Consider the following 14,828-nt stretch of genomic DNA (forward strand, 5'->3'; position numbering starts at 1 on the left):
GGCATATAATGCTTTCATTTTGGTGTGAAAAACACTATAGTATATAATTCATGAAATTAAGATTTTTTTTATTTATTTATTTTTTTATTTATTTTTTTTTTTTTTTATTTTATTTTTTTTTATTATGTGGGTGGATGGACGAGGTGAGGGGTTTCGACACGCCAACCAGGCGGCTTTCATTTACAACAATAACCAACAGCACTCCAAAACTCCAACCATCACAACCAGAACCACCACCACTCTCACCACTAACAACACAAGAACATCCATACATCAACACCGTCATTATATAAGGCCATATTACAAATAAAATGAAATGGTCTAAGGGTTTGTGATCGTGATAGGGATAGGAGTAACGTGAGCTAACCCGAGGCACGTAACGTAACCGCAGTGTTGTGTTCAGCTTTCCTGTGGTGAGACTCGGCTATGAAGTCCTTTTGGGTGGGCCCGAATAGGGTATTGCCTCGCCACAGCGCTAATAAACCTACCGTTGAAAATGGAAATAGTCTCAGTTAGCCTTTTATTTAAAAAAAAAAAAAAATACTTGTTCACATTGTAAATAAGTCCTTTCTCTCGACTTTGGAGCACATGATAGCGAGTCAGAGTAGCTGTCATAGCGGGTGGAGGTCATGGTGTCCTTAACCACTGTCCACTGACAACGTCAAGCACTCCTAAGTTGAGTACCAATCTATGCGATAAATAGATGAATGAAAAATATATTGAAATTAGTTTTGGTTTCTTCCATGTTATTTTTTACAAGAAATCAAAAGGCAAATGCTACTTATACCACAACTGATGTTTTCAGTAGTAACAAGCGTTAGGATTGCAGCAGGGATGAGTTTGGTTATCATGCGGCGGAAACAGATATGGATAAATCTTGGGGGGCCTTCACCACAATATTGAACAATGCCATAAGCATATGCGTACCCTATCGTAACAGACGTTCAGCTTCTAAGAAGAAACCCAAATGGTGGAATAACGAAATTAAAAATAGCCTATCTCTTAAAAAATGCGTATACAGTAGATACATATCAACTCAGAGCGAGGCTGACAAACTAGAGTTGGACAGAATTCGCCGCGAAACCAAGAAATTAATAAAACGAAGCAAGAAAAATCTTGAAGAATATATAGCGGAAACAAGTAAATCTAATCCTAAAGAATTTTTTTAGCTATGTAAATAATAAAAAGTCACTCATTTGTAGAATCGGACCGCATGTTAATGAAAATGGTAAATCACTAATGAACGATGAAAATGAAATGGCTACAATCCTAAATAACTTTTTCGCATCCGTATTTACCGACGAAGATTGTTTATCACCTCAACCGCCGGAGGTTACAGGGCCGAAAAGATTTTATATGGCATGCTCATCGTAGAAAGTGACATTTTACGCACAATTGAAAAGATTAAAGTAAGCAAAGCTCCTGGTCCAGACAAAATTACCCCTAGGGTCTTAAAAGAAATCAAACATCAAATTTGTAAACCGCTCTCCATCATATTCAATAAATCTTTAACAGCTGGAAAAGTTCCGTCGGATTGGAAACTTGCAAATATCACACCAATTTTCAAAAAGGGGGACAAGTCTCATCCAGGAAACTATCGACCAATTAGCCTGACATCTATTGTTTGTAAGTTAATGGAGACTATCATTCGCGACAATATGGTGAAATTCTTCGAAGAAAATAATATGATAAATAATTCGCAACACGGCTTCCGTAGTAAACGTTCGTGTTTGACTAACTTACTTGATTTTTTTCACTATATTTTTGAGGTGTTCGATGAAAGCAGATCAGTAGATATCATATATCTGGATTTTCAAAAGGCATTTGATAAGGTCCCCCACCAACGATTGCTCAGCAAACTACTGGCGCACGGTATCTCGGGAAACGTTCACAATTGGCTTGCGGACTGGCTCTCTGAGCGGAAACAGAGAGTAGTTCTAAACGGTGTAACATCTAATTGGCTCGATGTCAAAAGCGGCGTACCTCAAGGATCAGTGCTTGGCCCCATGCTCTTCTTAATTTATGTTAATGATATCGATGATGGGCTCACTTGCAAAGTATCAAAATTTTCTGATGACACAAAATTTGCAAGTAAAGTAACTGCGACACTCGACGAAGAAGCTTTACAATCAGATCTAGATCGACTTGCACGTTGGGCCAATCAATGGCAAATGAAATTTAACGTTGACAAATGTAAAGTGTTGCACATCGGAAAAATAAAAATCGCGTTCGGTACGTAATGAATGGCCAACAACTTTCTGCAGTAAGTAAAGAAAAGGATCTTGGAATCACTATATCAAGCGATTTAAAGCCCGGTCAGCATTGTTCAGAGGTAGTTAAAACTGCAAACAAATTGGTTGGCTTCATCGGACGAGTCTTTAATTATAAATCCGAAAAAGTAATATTAAAACTGTATAATTCGTTGGTTCGACCCCGTCTAGAGTACTGTGTACAGTTTTGGTCTCCCTACTACAGAAAAGACATAGAAAAGTTGGAACGGGTTCAACGAAGAGTAACAAAGATGATTCCTAGGTTGAGAAATTTGTCATATGAACAAAGGCTTAAAGAAGTAAATTTATTCAGCCAATCAAAACGAAGAATGCGAGGCGATCTGATAGAAGTGTTTAAAATGTTCAAAGGATTCAGTGATATTAATGCGGAAGATTACTTTACAATTGATCGATCAAATAGAACAAGAAGAAATCACAATTTGAAGATAAGTGGTAAAAGATTCTCATCGCACGAAACTAAACACTTCTTCTTCAATCGAGTTGTTAATGTTTGGAACTCTCTACCCTGTGATGTCGTTGATAGTACAACAGTTACGGCCTTCAAGAATAGATTAGACAAGTGTTTTGAATCCAACCAGCAACTAAGATATTTTCGAATACTGGTGTCCTTGTCCGCTTTTATCGCCCGGTTAGTGGTAGCAGTAATGGTAGTTCTTTCCTCTTTCCTACATAAATTCCATGCAGTTTTTCCATGCTGCATGGTTCTTTTTCCTTTCCTGCCAGCTTTGGCCTTCGCCTTTACTGTCCTTCATCTTCCACCTTTGATTAGATAGTTAGTGTAGCTTGTCACAAACAACCTCGTAAGGACCAGCAGATCTGCTGTTGTTTGTTCTTCCTTTGTGTTCCTTTGTGTTCCTTTGGTAACTATGGCAACGCCGCCAATATCTTCATGACAGAAAACGCAACAATATACGTCAGTAATTTTATGGACGACTAACACATTCTTTTTGGATAATATATTTCCTTACATTTCACTACTCAAGAGAAAAAAACATACCTACTGCGGTGTACCTATATCAAAGTAATGAATACATAAGTACATAATGTGTACTCGGTCACGCATATATCTCTCACGCAGCTGTTGCGGCTACGTCACGCCTAGCACTCGGGAAAGTCTTCAAACATTGTTTAGGGTTCTCTTCCTTCATTGTTGTTATTAAGGGGGGATTTTACTGAGCACTTTATCGTATTTTCATGAATTACACCACAAATATGGATCAATGTAAAGACACTGATAAATGAAAATTGCAGGTGTTGTTAATATAAAGGTGGCCTTCGGGATTTCTGTCTTTCCCGATCGAAAAACTGCGACACATGTACCACCAAAACACGATTTACAGGTCCGAAACCCGTCGGTTTCCTTTTAAAATCAAACCGACAGTATCACCACATCCCCACTCGCCCACATAATTATCAGCTCGTTCAGTAATCACCCATTGTCCAATATATTCATTTTCACCATTATCACCAGAAAAACACTCATCCCTCGACGGCCACAACAAACACCACCGTCACCAAACTATTCCACAACCATTACTAACACAATCATTGTCATCACTACTACTGCCGTCACCTCAGTCGTAGATACTATTATAGTTAGAATGCCTAGCATTGAATCCGCGGACAAGGTTCGATCCTGGCTCGAAAGTCGTCACCTAGCGTAGTGAACGCACCAGATGGCTCATCTATTCGGGGTGGTCGGTAAATGAATACCCGGAGAAAAGTGGTAGCCTAGATGCCACACAGGCCTTGTATCCTTGGGTAATGAGGTCCTTATCCACAAGGTCAAGGGCCAGTGAAACGGTGTTGAGCACCGAGTCGACAAGCAATTTTTACTATCACACCTAACACCAGAATCATTACCCCCACAAGCAACACTATCACCACAGTAACTTTCCCCATGTGATCATCAACCCTCTCTTAAAATAAATTACGCAGCAGAATACATTCGTCTCCTTTTGCGAGAAGCGACATAACATTAATAAAAGTTCACCTTGGTTTAACAGCGAAATCAAACGTTAGGTTAAGGAAAGAAATTTGTAATATAGGCTAAAAAAAAAAAAAGGGCAACACATGACCGAAGATATTAGACTATCATGAAGCCAGCCGACGAGTGAAAGACAAGCATGTCAGGCAAAGCTGCCAACTGTGTAACTACTCCGGTCTGTTTTCAATTACATATACAACAGAAAGGAGATAAAAAATAGGACTGGACCCTTAACTGACGGCAACAGTGAACTACTATGTATTTCAAGGCCCGCGACATATCGTTTTATTGCAATAGCGTCTAAACTAGGTTTCTGACTGACACGGCATTAAAACACATTGTGTTTCATACATCGACGTAATTAGGAAAAATATAACTAAGTATCTACTCTGCTTCATTAGGGTAGTTGTCTTAGAGACATGCCAGCAAAATCTGATAGAGGCGAGTCATTAAAAAGGCAAATGGCAACTGGGGCACTGGGAGCGGGCTGCTGAGGTGTGTCTTTAATGAAGAGATTTTCTATTCTCTTTTTCCTATTATTCTCTCGGTCCTACACGTCCTCTGCGTGTATCGAAACACACGAGAAATTAATCACAACAAGGAGAGGGTATTCCCCGGCTGCCTGGGATTGAACCCGCGACCAGCGTGACGGGAGAGCCACTCCTTACCGAGTCGCCCAAAGAGGTACCCCACTGGCTAAGTGGGTTATGGGAGGCTCGTTCATCAGGCCGTCGCCGCACTACACGGCTTTCCCTCCTATGTAGATTAATATCTGTGTGTTGAGTCCTTTAGACAGTGACCCATTTTGGTGCACAATTTCACAATGTCCCCGTAGAGACATACCTCCAACACTTCCCATTTTCTATTACCCTCGGAAAGCATGGGCCATCCTACCTGTTACCCCTTCGGAGAAACTCAACAGAACTGCAGAATAGGATGCCCACCGTATGCCACCAGTTTAATGACGAGATTTTCTATTCTTTTTTTTTTCTATTACTCTCTCAGTCCCACACGTCCTCTGCGTGTATCGAAACACACGAGAAATTTATCAAGATCAGGGAGAGGGTATTCCCCGGGTGCCTGGGATTGAACCCGCGACCAGCGTGACGGGAGAGCCACTCCTTACCGAGTCGGCCAAAGAGGTACCCCACTGGCTAAGTGGGTTGCGGAGGCTCGTTCATCAGGCTGTCGCATTTTCACATGTCTACTATGACGTATGGCCGTGACGTGTACTCTTGCCACGCCCACCAATCATTGACTACTATTATAAATAATGTAAAACGTGTACTGAAATATATTGCTCTGTGATGGAGTTTAAGGATACTGAACCGTGCTTGTATAGGAATTAATTCATATTCGACCTCAGTTGAGGCAATTACCCTAATACAATTAATTAACAGGGCACCGTACCTGCCACCTGAGCATCGACTGCCTTTTGGGGTTGATGGTAGTCGGAGTTGTGAGCGATCGTTGCCTGGTGCACGTGTTACACCTGTTTACTGTATGGGTACTGACTTTGCTACATGGTCATATCGTTTGTTATTGTAATAATGCTCAGCTACTATGTGCTGCAATTAATGTAATAATGCAATAACTGTTCATAATGAATTATGAGCATCCCATCAACTCCATCCATTCCTCAGTCAGGCGACTTCATAGCGCATGTATATGCTCCTCCAAGAATCCGCATAATCCAAGAAAATGTCTATTATAAATCCAGCAGGTTTCATTATCCCAATAGTATCATAACTACCCTAAAACGATAATATATATATATATATATATATATATATATATATATATATATATATATATATATATATATATATATATATATATATATATATATATATATATATATATATATATATATATATATATATATATATATATATATATATATATATATATATATATATATATATTATATATATATATATATATACTGACATAACATTATAAGATACTATGCCTAGGTAAATCAATGGTCAGTAGCAGGGTACAGTTTCTTAATTAATTGTATTAGGTAATAGCCTCAACTGAGGTCGAATATGAATTCATTCTACACAAGCACGGTTCAGTATCCTTAACTCCATCATGAGCGATATATTTGAGTGATTGCGCGTGGCAAGAGTACACGTCACGGCCATACGTCATGGTAGACACATCTCAGCAGCGCTCCCAGTGCCTCAGTTGCCATTTGCCTTTTTGATGACTCGCCTTTCATCAGATTTTGCTGGCATGTCTCTAAGACAACTACCCTAATGAAGCAGAGTAGATACTTGGTTATATTTTTCCTAACTACGTCGGTGTCAGAAACCTAGTTTAGACGCTATTGCAATAAAACGATATGTCGCGGGCCTTGAAATACATAGTAGTAACTGAAAGCCAGCACATTACAAACTTGTTAAACATTATGCGCGCCCAACATCTCCACACAAGACGTGGATTCAGTGAGTTTCTTACCCTGTAGGAGGCTGTGCTTGGGATGGAGGTGTTGCCTCATCCTTCAGCCTATTCATACATGAGCATCTATCTAGTTTCTTCCATGAATAAGACTTGTAGTCGGCAAGAGCATTACGCATGTGTAGGCATGTTCTTCGCATTAGCATTTCACATTCGAAATCCCCGCACTAAGTTACGATGTTTTCGAATGTCTGGAAGCAGCCCACGCCATGTTTCGGGTATCAGATTTATCAAATAAGCATGTTTTTACTACACAAGACAGGTGATGCCCCTTATTCTGACTTTCGTGAGCATTCAAATTTATCTATTTACGTATATTTCATGGTAGGCGTAACTTACAATATTGCTTTCAATTTTACTAGTGACAGATTTTGTGAGTATTTATTATACTACAATTTCACTCAATTATGTGAAATAGAAACCGTAGAATTATGAATGAATACAAAGATAAGCCCATACTTTAACTCTAGAATGTTTCGTGGGGCATATATAAATAAACAAAAAAAATCAAAATAGGTCAATGTTTAGGCCGTCTACCCTCGTTTGAGACAGAAACAGTCCCTGCACCCCTTGTGGTGATATGTTGTGCGTCAAAATCTTACCATTGCCACTACCACCATCATCAGCAACGACGTTAGTATTACTGATAATCCCATTCATACCGTGCCCAATTTTGTAATAACTTCTAATGAAGTTCTTAATGCTCTCCAATCCCTTAAAATATATAAAAGTCCATGACCAGACAATATACATACCATATAGAAACGAATACCGAAATATATACTCTCCCATCTCACATCCTTATTTAATATGTCCTTTGGACAAAGCATCGTCACTTCGGATTGGAAAATGGCTAATGTAACACCGATTTTTAAGAAAGTAGACAAAAATGTACCGAGCAATTATTGGCCCATTAGTCTAACATCAGTAGTAGGTAAGCTACTCGAGAGCATAATTAGACAAAACTGAGTTACCTTAAAAGCCACTCATCAATTAAGATCCACAATATGGCTTCCGTAACAAGAGATCATGCTTATCAAACCTACTGACCTTTTATAATAACCTCTTCTCAGACTATGACGTAACCAAATCACGGGACGTAGTCTATCTTGATTTTCAAAAAGGGTTTGATAATGTTCCACATCATAAATTATTTAATAAAATTGAGCAATTACTAAAGGTTTCAGGGGCCGTGTTCCCCTGTTTTTCGCAATTAAAACTTTAACAAAGTGTCGGACAAGGATGTTATTTTGGCAGTGGATGTTTGAGACCCCGACCTAATGGGCAAAAATATGATTTGGTGTCACATGTGGATAATGAAGCACTTATAAGAGTAAATTTAGGGTAAACTTGGCTAAAAGTTAAAGGCACTGTGAGTGAGGCTAGCCCCGCCAACGACAAAGGTGTTGTTGGGTAGTTGGGTGGGGATGATTGTGTGAGGAAGGAAAGGTTGGGTATGGGTGAGTTTGTTTAACCAACAAGGGATGAACCCAGAAACTACTGCTCGCTTACATACATGCAGCATGTACTACCAATAGTCACATTTTCCATGTAAAGGATAAGTAATTTCCTTCGAGTAAAACTGTTTCTCCCCAACTGATAGTCCATATAAGGAACAGCCATATTTACAGTAGATTAAATATTGCTACGGTGTGTGTGTGTGTGTGTGTGTGTGTGTTTGTGTGTGTGTGTGTGTGTGTGTGTGTGTGAATCAGTAAGACATAATTGTTGTTTGTATGGATGATTACTCATACGTCAGAGATAAAAGTCACATCGACGTCAAGAGAAGATGAGCGGGGCGGTTAGCCTTGCTCACAGTGCCTTTTAACTTTCAGCCAAGTTTACCCTAAATTTACTCTTATAAGTGCTTCATTATCCACATGTGACACCAAATCATATTTTGCCCACTAGGTCGGGGTCTCAAACATCCACTGCCAAAAATAACATCCTTGTCCGACGCTTTGTTAAAGTTTTATTTATGAAAAACAGGGAACACGGCCCTTGAAACCGTTAGGAGGTATTGAATTTGAAGTACACCAAAGGATCGCAAATTGGTTGAACAATAGACAGCAAAGAGTGGTGATTTAAGTAGTTCACTCAAAGTGGGAGCCTGTCACTATAATAATGGTTTCCCGCAAGACTCAATTTTCTGCCCAGTGCTCTTTATAATTTCTATCAACGACGTTGACGTTGGACTCGATTATCTTAATAGTAAATTTGCTAACGACACAATGATTGGTAATTCTGGCCTCTAAGACGAAGACAGACAAAGACTCAAGAAGATTTGCATAAAATTTCAACTTAGTCTGATAGATGGGAGGTGCCCTTTAATTTTGATTAGTGCCAGGTTCTTCAAGTTGGAAAAAGATAACGTTCGATTACGAAATGTGCGACGTTAAACTCAAAAGCGTTCAGTGTGCCAAGGACCTTGGTGTCAAAATCGCGTCAAACATTAAATTCTCACAATGCATCGGCGCAGTAAAGCGAAGAGAATGATGGGCTTAATTAAAAGAAACATCTCATTCAAGAATAAAGATTTAATACTTCCAATGTATGGTAGTTTAGTCAGACCCCACTTGGAGTATGCGGTACAGTATTGGCCTCCTCACCATGCGAAGGACTTGCTAAATTAGAAGGTGTTTAAGTAGAGCAACAACGATAATCACCTTGCGCAATAAAACTTGCGATGGCAGGCTCTAATCATAAGTTGCTCGTTCTGAGAAACTCGCCTGAGGAAAACTGATCGAATGTTTCAAAATACTGAACTGTCTTCGAATGTGAGCAAATCCAAGTTGTTTATGATCGACGACACGTTTCGAACGAGAAAAAATGGCACAAAACGTAAGGGTCCACAAATACAATCAGACCACCCGTTTAGCGTCACCGACATTGTAGTACAAGAATGTAATAAGTTCTACCTTCAGTGGTCGAGTACAGCATGATTAACTCATTTAAAATAAGCTCGACGAACATTTCCTTCAGTTTAATATTTACTAAATTAGAAATGCATATTCTTGGTGGCATTTGATCATTTAATTTCACTTGTAGAGTTTAAGGATGACAGACCAATTTAGTCCTGTGGTCTGAATATCTTGTAAATCTCTCTCTCTCTCTCTCTCTCTTCTCTCTCTCTCTCTCTCTCTCTCTCTCATTTTGCTGCATAAATTAAGTATATATGGCATACGTGGAAAAGCTCATAATTTTTTAAAAAGCTATTTGTCCTCCACAACACAATTTACAGTATACAATAACAAATCTTCTTCCTACAGTACGGTCAGGTGCGGTGTTCCACAAGGGTCTATTCTGGGACCAATTTCTTTTAATATATGTCAATGATATAATATACACAAGTACTAAATTAATTTTTTTGTTGTTTGCAGATGATACCACAATATATGTACAGGGTCACAACATTAAAGATATTATTGCAATTCTAAAAAAAGAACTAATAAATGTATCAAATTGGATTACTGCTAATAAATTAACACTAAATATTTCAAAGACATTCTATATGCTATCTAGTTCCATACATTCAATTCAAGACAATATTGATGCACAATTAAATAATAAATCATTGAGTCGAGTCAACAACATAAAATTGCTAGGTGTAACAATTGACGAAAACCTAACGTGGAAAGCTCACCTACAGCAAATTAGTATTAGAATATCTCAAGTCACAGGTGTAATATATAGAATTAGAAATAATGTAACTAAAGATTCCCTAAAACTAATATATTATTCTACTGTATATCCAGTCTTATTGTATTGTTCAGCAGTTTGGGGAGGAGCATTCAAAACACTTATAGACCAACTATTTGTTGCACAAAAAAAAGTTATTAGGGTAATGTCATATAAATCAAAATATGAACATACCAACCCTCTCTTTTGTGATACAAGCTTCTCAAATTACCAGATCTTATATTACTTCAGACTTGTTTCTTTGTGTTCAAAGCATTACATGTGTATCCCACCAACATATTCCAGCCACTGTCTCATAACATCAACACAAGACGACCACATGACCTAAGAGTACCGTACTGTCGCACTGTCCAGGCTCAGCGCAGTGTGAGTGTGCGGGGCGTCACACACTGGAACAACCTCCCACAGGATATCAAATCACTCACTTCTATTAATACATTTAAAGGCAAAATCAAATCATTTTTATTGCAAAGTTATGAACAATAATCAGACATGTTAATATTATTATTACTATTATTATTATTTTATTTTTATTTTCTACTATTATTATTTACAATACTATATATACATGTATGTATGTATATGTATGTGTGTGTATGTGAATGTATATGTGTGTATGTATATGTGTGTGTATATATGTATATGTATATGTATATGTATATGTATGTGTATGTGTATGTGTATGTGTATGTGTATGTGTATGTGTATGTGTATGTATATGTATATGTATATGTATATGTATATGTATATGTGTATGTGTATGTGTATGTGTATGTGTATGTATGTGTGTGTATGTATGTACATATGTATATATATGGATGCGTATGAATGTGTGTATGTGTATATATGTGTGTATATGTATATGTATGTCACAGTATGTGTATATGTGTATGTATTTGTATGTATGTATGTATGTATATATGTTTGTATGTATGTCCATATGTATGTATATGGTGTGTATGTGTATTGTTTGTATGAACGTATATGTGTATTTCTTTATGTATGTATTTGTATATGTATGCTAGGCTGCATGTATGTGTGTATGTATGTATATGTATGTGTATATGTATGTATGTATCAATGTATGTGATTATGTATGTACATATGTGGGTCTGCATGTACATGTATTTGTGTGAGTTGGCAATAAACTAAAATGTGCAGTATTTATGTCTTATACATGATAGATACTGTCTTCAACTAGGCCAAAACATTTGCATGTCTTATATTTTTCTTTGTTCATTAAAACTGGTCCATACAAAAGCTTCTTGCTTAATAGACCTGGGCTGTACTATTACTGTTTATGTTTATAACATATTATATTATATCAATGGCCAATAAAGATATCAGTATCAATATCAATCTCTCTCTCTCTCTCTCGACATGCATAATCATGGACCACACTACCACCACTTTCTTCCAAGCAGGATATGATCAAGCTTCTCACGTGCATCATCAGCCTCTACACCACCATTCTTCCTCTCCCTGGCAGGATTACGATAAAGCTTCTTCCACACAATATCATTACCCTTACCACCACCACCCCTCTCACCCTTCTCCTCCCCGACAGGACATGATCAAACTCCTCTCCCGCCTCTCCCGCGGCTCACTGGACGACCGCCCTGCGGATCTTTTCCCTCTACGACCTGAACGGCGACGGTTGCATCACGCGGCAGGAGATGACGGACGTGGTGCAGGCGGTGTATGATCTGATGGGCAAACATACCGACACCCCTGTGGACGAACAGACGGTGGGACAGAAGGTGGAGACGCTCTTCACGGTAAGAATAACACAAGCTTCAGATGATTATTAAAGTCATCTCCAAAGTAGGAACGACACGATTTTTCAGTATAATTGACAGTGTATGGACCAAAAATTGAAGACTTTTCAAGTTAAGATCAAACTCAGTCTTTAAAGAATTGCAATATCCATGATTAGAACGACGAGCGGTCCATGCGGTAAAATATACTCGGTCCATATCTCGAGACCCTCTTCACGGTAAGCACAACACGGTCAACACAACCTTCGCGTCAACATGGGCGATTTGCTAAATAAGTGTAGTAACATGTAAAATATATGAAAAATGTTTTGTAGTAGTAGATTTTCCATGCCGTATTCTGTCAGTGAATTGCGATGGACAAAGAATGGAGTGACTTTTTAAATAATTGACTAGCTGGTTTCTGACCGGTCGGTTGAGTGGTAGGATCACTCTGTCTTTCATCACCATCTACGTACTATCCTTGTTCTTGAAACTAGCAGGTTGGTAAGGTTGCAGCTGATTAAACTGGCTGCACCGCTCTCTCGCAGACACTCATGTCGGACCACATCTTGCATGCTCGAGTGAGACATGTTTCTTTATGATATGCCATAGCTCACCTCATATTTTAAAAACTCGACAAAACAAAAAAGATTGTGGTATTTCGATGAGTTGAACTGTGAAGATGTTAAAAAATGTTTATAACATGTTTTACTTATGCTCACTGTTTTCAACAGTTGTTAATTGACTGCAGAAATATATTATACCGCTACGTAGGAAAATCTCTCTTGAACACAAAAGTGTGATCAAAATGCAGATAAAGCTCCACATATTGAAAACACAGAGTTATTTATAGCAACATGTCACTCGCCGTAACCATCACGGCGCGCACGACACTCGGCGTGTGGTGGCAGACTGAAGTTTAGACACTAAACAACTGCTGATCTCCCGCTCTGTTGGTGTGCTGGTGGCACATTTCCTTTTCGCAGATTATCAGAATATCACATGTAAGTGGTATTGTCTGTAATATGTATTTTCGTGCTTTAGAACACTTTCTTTAAGGAAATCAATGCTCCGTTTTGGTTATTTGCAGCGATACTTTCAGACATGAAAGGTGTTCAAGAGGATAGAATACTTAGTGTGTCCTTATTTATTTACAAAGAAGGAAAAAAACAAAGTCAGAGTTTCATCATAAGATTCATCATCATAGCAAAATACGCGAATAATGTCAAATACTAAATAAAAACGAGTAATGATAAAGATGTACATAGTATTTCAAATGTTATGTAGCAATAACTGTAGCCTGCTCCTGCATATATCTTCCTTTATTCCATCTGATTTTACTCAGAAGATAATGGCGTGTTACATACATTCATCGTCAGTTTCCTCATCATCAATACTTATACAACAAAACTTTCTAATCAGCAGTTGTTTAGTGCCTAATTTCACTCTGCCTCCACACGCCTTGTATCGCGCGCGCCGTGATGGTTGTGTCGAGTGACATGTTGCTATAAATAACTCTGTGTTTTCAATGCGTGGAGCTTTATCTGCATTCTGATCAGACTGTCGTGTTCACAAGAGATTTTCCTACGTAACATAATAATATACTTCTGCAGTTAATGAGCAACTGTTGAAAACAGCGGGAATAAGTAAACCATGTTTTAAACTTTTTTTTAACATCTTCACAGTTCAACTCATCGTAATACCATTTTCTTTTTTGTTTTGTCGAGTTTTTACAATACATCTTGATTCTAATGTCACTGCTGAGTCTGATGGCGTCAACCAAAACTGGCTATCTCGTGTATGAGGTGAGCTATGGCATATAATATAAAAACATCTCACTCGAGCATACAAGATTTTTTTTTTTTTTTTTTTTTTTTTTTACGTCGTTGCCTGTTGCGCCTGGTGGGGCCTGATGGTCGGCCCAAAGCTTCTTTCAGGTGGGGCCTGATGGTCGGCCCAGCCCGTTCTGGCGCAGGCGAGTGTTCATAGTGGCGCCATCTTGCATATGGTCCGACATTAGTGTCTGCGAGAGAACGGTGCAGCCAAATCAGCTGCAACTTTACCAACCTGCCTAGGCGCCAGGAATCTTAATAATTGCTTAAAAGTAAACTTGGTATTTTATAACCATCTTTTCCGGAATTCTGATCGTTGCATTATCTGAACTCTCTCTCTCTCTCTGAAAAGTTATTCAGCGCCCTCTTCCTCCCCTCTCAGACACTGGACCTCAACAAGGACGGAGTCATCACGCTAGATGAGTTCACGGAAGCGTGTGGACGGGACGGCACCATCGCCTACAACATCGAGGCTATGCTGCAGTGTGACGTCACGGCTCTCAATCCCGCTGACGCCGCCCCTTCAGACACCGACTCCAGGGGCATCAGCAGGTGACGCCACTACTCGCCTCGGAGGGAGCGGAACTCCTGCTTCGTCAGGGCACCGTCATGAATTCATTATTAGTACTGCTATCCCTTAGAGTCGATAGAGTACGCACCTATTTGAGTGCTGGAAGGCGCAGAAGCAGTTGTGACTACAGACCTGTCGAGCCTCGACTAAGGATTCTGTGTTTAGACTTCTTGGCCTCGACTAGGCGTCATTTAGTGAGGAAAATAGTGTTCTCCAATAACCCTT

The 14,828-nt window shown here is 38.9% G+C and overlaps 1 pseudogene; it reads left to right on the top strand.

The window, feature by feature from the left end:
* The window catches only part of LOC126982164 (Kv channel-interacting protein 1-like), a 31,581-nt pseudogene extending 16,985 nt beyond the window's left edge, over positions 1-14,596 (top strand).
* The last annotated feature ends 232 nt before the right edge of the window (positions 14,597-14,828 follow it).

The sequence above is a fragment of the Eriocheir sinensis genome, chromosome 4, assembly GCF_024679095.1.
Source record: "Eriocheir sinensis breed Jianghai 21 chromosome 4, ASM2467909v1, whole genome shotgun sequence".
Lineage (NCBI taxonomy): Eukaryota > Metazoa > Arthropoda > Malacostraca > Decapoda > Varunidae > Eriocheir > Eriocheir sinensis.